General features: G+C 40.0%; 1 protein-coding gene across 2 annotated transcripts in view; it reads left to right on the top strand.

Annotated features, from left to right (window-relative positions):
• NNT (nicotinamide nucleotide transhydrogenase) overlaps positions 1-8,735 on the top strand; it is a 110,821-nt gene that overhangs the window by 90,960 nt on the left and 11,126 nt on the right. The window lies entirely within an intron of this gene.

The following is an 8,735-nucleotide window of genomic DNA, read 5'->3' as shown; positions in this document are numbered from 1 at the left end:
CCCCCCCCACTTTGCCTGCAAGGTGGTCTTTGGGAATGGCCTCAGTGCTTTAATATCTGGAGTTCCTCCAGTTTTTGTCAGACCAAGTGAGCCTGGCCTTTTTGGTGAATTTGACTCCTCCCCACCCCTACATTTTCCTCCTGCTTTGTCCAAGACCCTTGGTTGTAATACTAGTCAAAGTGGTTGGTAGTGGTAGTCAGACACTAGCTAGTTCTTTGGGTTTCAGGTCAAATAGGCTGGAACTCATCTGGTCTATTAATACCAATTGAACAATCTGGTCTATTAATACCAGTTTCAACAAGCTGCTGAAGCACTGGATGTAGGTACTCATCTGTGCCAGAAAAATTGGAAGACGGCTACCTAGCCAACTAACTGGACTAGATCCATATTTACACCCATTCTGAAATAGGTGACCTAATAGAATGCTCAAACTATAGAACAATATTAATGTTATCACATGCAAGTAAAGTTCTTCTGAAGATCACCCAACGGCAGTTGCAGCAGTACATTGAGCAGGAGCTGCCAGAGGTTCTGAATGGATTCAGAGGAGGACATGGCACAAGGGAGGGATATACCCAAGGGGGGGAAATATGTTTCACAGAGGTTATATGTATATGTGTATTTAACTTTGCTCTAAATATATCCGTGAATGTGCCACAGGGGGTAAAGTTGTGAAAACTTCTTAGCTATAACCAAATACCTTGAGGAAATGAGTTGCTGGAGCTGTGTACTCAGGACTATAGTGTGTGTGCGGTTTGGGGGTGGTGGTGGTGTCACCAAGGTCATTTGGGTTAGTACAATCTACAAGGACAGTGTTCTACATACTATTTTGATCAATAACTGGTTCAACTATTGATCACTCCCTGTTCAGGGTAAAGAAGAGTGAAGAAAATATAAGATACATGGAAACAATTAGTCCTATGGAGTAATGGACCATGCAAACTTAAGTCTCCACAACTCTGAGACCTGAAGAACTAGATAGTGCCCAGCTACCATTACCAACAGCTATGAAAGGGATCCCATTAGAAGGTCCTAGATAGAGTAAGGGAAATGTAAAACAGAACTAAAAATCATAAGAAAACCAGTCTTCCTGGTTGGACAGAAACTTGTAAGACTCCCAAGAAAGACTTATTCACCCATCACGTCTGGAAATGAACTCCAGCTCCATGGCTCAATTTCCACACAAACAATAGACAGGTCTATGAGGGGGACAATAACACTAGAGAGGTACATGCTCCTTAAACTAACCAACCATGTGAGATCAAAAGGGCAGTATTTACTGCAGAACGAGTTCAGAGGGCTTAGGAAAGTAAGACTGGAAACAGGAGCCACAGGGAGGCAGTGGTATCAGTGAGGCTACCTTGTGGGGATTGCAATTAATGTGATGAAACAAAATGTGTATGTGGAATGTAAAATTGTTCTCTGTAACCTTCAGTCAATTCACAGTGTGAAGTTAACCAAAAACATTATTTAGGAATATTCCCTCTTCTCAGGTGCAAGATGATAGAGGAATTTGATAAAAGATTTATTATGCGATGCAAATCCTCCTCCAATTAGAAATCTCTTGAAAATCAAGCTTTTTTGTTTGTTTGTTTTCCGTTTTTCAATACCATAATTTGGGCAATATAGTTGGCCACTGAATAGCATTTTTAAGATGTGTTTTTTAACTTTTTATTGTGAAAGGTTTACAGAGCAAGTCAGTTTTCCACTCAACAACTCATGCATAACCTGTTGTGTGTGTGTCATTGATTATTGTCCACTGTGTAACAGCACTTACTCTCTTTCTTCCCTGCACTTTCCATTGCCGCTTCTTTCCTAGCCCTTTCGAACGTCTGTGGGGAAATCTGACCTGTTGATTTCAAATGGTCAATTATTCTAGACAGTGTGTACCTTCTTAGTATTATTGTTCTCCTTCTAGGGTTGTCGATTGTTTGGCTGAACAATCGACAAACCTAAAAGGGGAACAATAATTCCATGGGAATGAATTCATTTTCACTTGTTCTAGTCTATCCAGGACCATCTAATGTGATCTTTTTCAGGGCAGTTAATAGTGGTAGCCGAGTACCATCTAGTTTTTCTGGTCCTAAGGTCATGGAGACTGATGTTCCTGTGGTTCAGTCCTTTCCATGCGTCTTTGGTTTTCTGCACTCCTCTTTGCTTTGGGTTTATAAAAATCTAAAAACTGAAATATATATATAACTACAAGTGAACAACAAGATAAAAAATCCAATCAAAAGGATTGAATAGATGTTTCCCTAAATAAGATCATATGAATGGTCATGGTTATGGACTGAATTGTTTCCCTGCAAAATATGTGTAAAATTGGCCATACTTTTCAGGATGTTGTCATTTTCTTCCATTTTGTGATCTGATGTAATTATCCTATGTGTTGTACATCTGACCCTCTGTGAGCCTACAAGATTCTGCTGTACCTTGAGCCAATCTCTCTTGAGATATTAAAGAGATTAAGCAAGTGAGCAGAGATGGAAGGGCATAGGACCACCAAGAAAGAAGAGGCAGAAGAGTAACTTGTCCTCTGGACCTGGGGTCCTTGCCCTGGAAAGCGCTTAGACCTATGGGAAAATTGAGGACAAAGACTTCTTTGCAGAATCAATAGAGAAATCCAGCCTTTCCTTGGAGTCAGCACCCTGAATTTGTATTTCTAGCCTTCTGAACCATGAGAGCATATTTTCTGTTTGTGAAAGCCATCTGTTTGTGGTGTTTCTGTTATAGTAGCACTAGATAACTGAGACAGCCATCGGCTACATGGCAAGGTGCTGGACAGTCAGTAGCCTTTGGTTGTTGTTAGCTGCCCTCGAGTCAGTTCTGACTCATCGCGAGCCTGTGTACAACTGAATGCCCACTGCTCAGCTCTGTGTCATCATCACAATTGTTTTTACGTTCCAACCCATTGTTCTAGCCACTCTGTCGATCCATCTCCTTGTTGGGTTTCCTCTTCTTCACTGCCCCTCTATTTACCAAGCATATTGTCCTTCTCCAGGGACTGGTCTCCCCCGACAACATGCCCAAGGTCTGTGAGATGAAGTCCCGGTCTGTGCTGCAGAGGAGCACTCTGGCAGTGCTTCTTCCTAGATAGATGTTTGTTCTTTGGCAGTCCATGGTACTTTCGAGATTCTTTGCCAGCACTTTAATTCAAAGGCATCTACTTTTGTCTTCCTTCTTCTGTGCCTGACTTTCACATGCATAGGAGACAATTGAAACATCAGTATTTGGGTCAGGGGCACCTTAGACCCCAAAGGAATAGCCTTGTGCAACAGATTTACCCAGTACAATATGTCCTTTGATCTCTTGACTGCTGCTTCCATGAGCATTGGTTGTGGATCCAAGCAAGACAAAATCCTTGACAACTTAAACCTTTTCTCCATTTACCATGATATTACCTAGTAGTTGAGTAGGATTTTGTCTTCTTTATATTGAATTGTTATTCATACTGAAGGCTGCAGCCCTTGATCTTCATCAGCAAGTGCTTCAAGTTCTCCTTGCTTTCAGCAAGCAAAGTTGTGTCATCTGCACATCGCAGGTTGTTAATTAGCTTTCTTTCAATCATGACGTCACATTTTTTCCCCATTTAATCCTGCCTCTCTGATTATTTGCTCAGCATACAGATTGAATAAATATGGTGAGGGGATACCACCCTGACACACACCTTTCCTGATTTTAAACCAGGCAGTATTCTCTTATTCTGTTCACACAGTTGCTTCTTGATCCATGTACAGGCTCTGCATGAGCACAATTAAGTGTTCTGAGATTCCCATTCTTCTCAATGCTATCCATAGTTTGTTATGATCCACACTTGAATGCCTTGGCATAGTCAATAAAACAATAAAACATAAGTAAACATCTTTCTGGCATTCTCTGCTTTGATCCAAGATCTATTTGACATCAGCAGTGATACTTCTTGTTCCGCATTATCTTCTGGATCCAGCCTGTGAATCTCTGAATCAACGCACTGCTGCAGCTGTTGCTAGATGATCTTCAGCCAAAGTCGGCTTGTACGTGATAGTGATACTGTTCTATAATTGGTACATTTTGTTGGCTCACTTTTCTTGCAATAGGCACAAATATGGATCTCTTAGGCCGTTGGCCAGGTAGGCGTCTTTTATTATCTTTTTTGACATAGAAGAGTGAGTACTTCCAGTGGTTCATCAATTTGACGATGAACCAAACATTTCAATCGGTATTCCAGCAATTCTTGGAGCAATGTTTTTGATTAATGCTTTCAGTGCAGCTTGAACTTCTTCAGTACCATTGGTTCTTGCTCATATGCTACTTCCTGAAATGTTCAATGTAGACTAGTTCTTTTTGGTAGAGTGACTGTGTATTTTTTCTATCTTAGTTTTATGAGGTGGTGTCACCTACAAAAACTGGAATTTGAAAAAATGTGTCCTCTGAAAGTTCTGCCCAGCAGAGTTTTTCCCCATTTTTTTGGGTGGGCAGGGGGTTGTTGACTACCTTGTATGCTGCCTCCATTGTTCAATATTTTGCCTGTAGAATCTTTCAGTATTCCAACTTGACTCTTGCATTTTTTGGAATTCTCTCAGTTTAAAATGTACTGAGTATGTTCCTTTTAGTTTTCTAGCTCTAGGTCTTTTCACATTTCCTTATAATATTTAACTTTTATCTTCTTGAGCCACCCTTTGAAACTCTGTTCAGTTCTTTGACTTCATAATTTCTTCCATTTGCCTTAAATATTCTATAATTAGGAACAGGTTTCAGAGTCTCTTCCAACATCCACTGTGATCTTTGTTCCCCCTCTCTTTTTAAGGACCTTTTACTTTTACATGTCTGATGTTCTTGATGTCATCCTACAGCTCACTGTCTTCTGCACAAATCTGTACTTGAAATGTCCTCAAAATTTGGGTGGGATATATTCGAGGTAGAATTTTGGTCTCGTGAACTTGTTTTAATTTTCAGCCTGTACTTGTAGGTAAGCATTTGATGGTGGATTCCATAGTTGACCCCTGGCCTGATTTTAGGCTGATGTTGAGCTTCTCCATTATCTCTTCTTAATTTAATTTCTGTGTATTCCATCTGGAGATGTCCACCTGTATAGTCAGTCACCTTTTGTGTTGTTGAAAAAAAAGGTCTTTTCTGAAAAGAAGTCATTGTCTTGCAAACTTATATTACACCATCTCCAGCTACATTTCTGTCACCAAGGCTGTATTTTCCAAGTACTGTTCCTTCCTCTTTGTTTTCAACTTTTGCAGTCCAGTCACTAATAACTGCCAGTGCATCTTGATTGTGTGTTTGGTCAATTTTAGACTGAAGCTGTTGGTAAAAATTTTCAATATCTTCATCATTAGCTTTTATGGTTGGTACATAAATTTGGATAATGGATGTATTTACTGAGTTCCCTAGTATTCTGATAGATATTATACTTTCACAGACAGTATTGTCCTTCATGAAAGATCTTGAAACGCCCCCCTTTGATGCTGGATTTGATGCCATTCCTCTTGAATCTGTTATTCCTGGCATACAAAACATTATGATTTTCTGATTCAAAATGGCCAAGAATACTAGTCCATTTCAGCTCACTAATGCCTAGGATACCAATTTTTATATTTTCTATTTCATTATTGATGATTTCTAACTCTCCTAGATCCATACATTGTACATTCCATGTTCTAATCATTAATACATGTCTACAGTTGTTTCTTTTCATCTTAAGCATCAGCAAATGAAGGTCCTGAAGGCTTTATGTACATCTTTATGCTTGATCTGATTTCAAAAAGGAAACTCTTCTTTCATATTTTGAATTTCTTCTAACCTGAAGTAGACAGCCTATTCTTCTTGGTAGTCTTTTCTTAGGCCTAAAGTTCCGCTGAAACCTGTTTACTTTAGGTGACCCTGCTGGTATTTGAAAATACCAGTCCCCGAGCTTCCAGCATCACAGGACCACAAGCCACCACAGTGTGACAAAATGACAAGTGGTGGACAAACTACCATATGACCCAATAATGCCAGGCCTAAGTGTCAACCTAAAAGTCTTAGAAGCAGAGGCTCAAACAGAGACTTGGAAACCCGTGCTCATTGCAGTGCTACTATTCACAGCAGCCAAAGATGGAAGCAGTTTAAGTACCCTTCAGCAGATGAATGGATACTCAGTTTACGAGGAAATACTATTAAGCAAGTAGGAGAAATGAAACCTTGATACATGCTATGATAAGGATTGTGTGAGAAGACATTATGCTGAATGAAGTCAATCACAACAGGGCAAATATCAGACGAGTCATATAAAAAGAGAAGAAAAGGTAAATGCAGAGGGATTGAAGTTAGTGATTTTCAGGGGTAGGAGGAAGGGGAAACGGGGTTATTGTTTATGGGGTACTGAGGTTCACTTTATAGTGGTGGAAACATGCATTGATTAAGGGTAGTGTATGCAACCAGTGATGGTAATTGCTGTAATTTGTACACCTGTCAAAAGTGGAGTTGTCAGAAGCTGTATGATGGGTATAAAACAATAACAAAAAGAAGCCTAGCCTCTGAGACTGCTTATAAACAACCAAACACTTCTTAGCTTTGATTTTTAGTTTGGAGGCTTAGGGATTTGGTTTAATGCGTCATCTCTGGTATTGGCCTAAGAGCATCTTTAGTGTTCTGTTCTATTTCTTGGTTCATTGTGTAGTGCATGGGGTTCTCAACAATTTGCAAACAGCCATCTAATGCACAACAGTTGGCCTCTATTTTCCTGGAACACGAGAGGAAGAAGGAGAGTTGGGAACCGGGGAGGATATGGAATATGTAGCTAATAGTCTCTACAGATAGCTATCTCTTTTGCTGTGAGGTCTGGAGAACTTGATGGTGCCCAGCTGTCATTAAACATTTTGATAAAAGATTCTATAGTAGAATTCTGATCAAAAGGGGAAATACACAGGTCAGAGTTTTAAATTCTCATGGAATCAAGTCATTCTGGAGCCATGAAGACTGTTGAACCCCAAAACTATTACCCTGAGATAATCTTTAAACCTCAAACAAATAATATCCCGTGAAATCTTACTAAACCCAAACAATGCAGCATGAATTTACTATGCTAAATAAAGGATGCCTCCTTGAGCATTATACTGGTGTCATAGTGGGTTACTCATTAGACTGCTAATCACAAGGTCAGCAGTTTGAAACCACCAGCCACATTGAAGGAGAAAGATGAGATTTTCTTCTGTGAAGAATCAGTCTTGGAAAGTCCCAATCTACTTGATGGCCATGAGTTTGGCTTTTGGAATTGGGATCCAGGCAGGAAACATAGTCTAGGCGAGGGAGTTTATCTTGCTGGGGGCGAACAAGCCAGGGAAGAATGGTGAAGATGAGGAAAGGGAAGCATCCTGTATCTTATGATTACATCTCAGTCTATGAGCTCTTACTTCCACAAACTTGAACCAAAAACAAAGTCACTGCAATTGAGTCAATTCTGACTCCTAGTGACTCCATAGGACAGAGTAGAACTGTCCGTGAGGTGTTCTTAGACTATAAATCGTCGCCAGAGTAGAAAGCCACATCTTTCTTCCTCGGAGGACTCAAACTGCTGACCTTGCAGCTAGCAGCCCAAGATGTAGCCCTTTTTGATTTCTTTTCCCCTTCACACTATATATGAAGGCTAGAGGGGATTGGAGTAGAAGATTTCTCTTTGTTAATTAGGCTTTGGTGAAATAGTTTCTTTTGCTGGCAGGTAGGCTTTTGTTAAAGGAGAACCAAGCGACGTGGGCTCTTTGAAAATGGTAATTCCCCAAGCCAGGTATCCTGAGGCAGTCTCCCCACCCCTCCCCACCTACCTCCCAGTCCCCATACCTTTACTGTGAGGACATGATTGGGCCCCTGTAGGGAAAACTCAAGAAAATGTGGGGACTTCCCTTAATCTGAGCCGCCCCCCACCCCTGGAATTTTCTCTCTCAAATTAATCCACACCTTGTTTCCAGTCATTTACTCTTCACATAGTCCTAGCTGTGGCTAGTGGTTCTCCAGTGGCAGATTCTGTTCTAATAAACTGTGATCATCCCTGTTTGCTCGTCTCTCCAGTTTTGGGAATAGCAGTTTGCTTTATGATCTCAATTCTCTGATGGATCTAAGAAGCATTACTAATTTTCAGTTTGTTCAGGATTTTTTGTGATGGTTATTATGAGGACAAGAGTGACAACTTCTATGCTTGTTAATTGGAAGTCCATTCACTCTTTTTTATTGAACCCACTGTTCCAGGTGCTGAAGAGACAGAAATGAATACAAAGGGAGAGAGATTGGATTACAGGACTTCAATACTGTATTACAACTGGGTTAGGATTTCAGATACGTTTCAGTTTCCCTTACCTTCACAGGAATATGGAGCTCTGATTTGTGTATTATTTGCTCTGCCTTTTAAGTATTGCACTGTGTTACTATCATGTCTCTTCTGTGGCTCAGAGTGATATGTTTAATCACTCTCAGAGTGATTGACAGCATGCATATGGCAATGATTTATTTTCCTACCTTTGAATATAGAGGTTATATTTGAATGGGGAGTTAGCATATCATGATTAACAATTGATTTTTCAAGGGATACTTTTGATTTCAGGTTCACAGGCATACATACGTTTTAAATTTTAAGATTTATCAGAAAGTGTTAATGAGAGAGAATACAATGCTTATTAAATGCAAAGGAATAATATTAATATTGTTGGAACTTTATTGCATTTCAAATGCATATGGAAGAGTCCGGTTCCATAAAATTGCACTCTTAACCCCCCTTG

This window comes from Echinops telfairi, unplaced genomic scaffold (genome assembly GCF_000313985.2).
Source record: "Echinops telfairi isolate 266 unplaced genomic scaffold, ASM31398v2 ScPeMD7_7469;HRSCAF=8507_1, whole genome shotgun sequence".
Classification (NCBI taxonomy): domain Eukaryota; kingdom Metazoa; phylum Chordata; class Mammalia; order Afrosoricida; family Tenrecidae; genus Echinops; species Echinops telfairi.
Note: the sequence above shows the minus strand (reverse complement) of the source record. Positions and strands in the feature narration are given on the sequence as shown.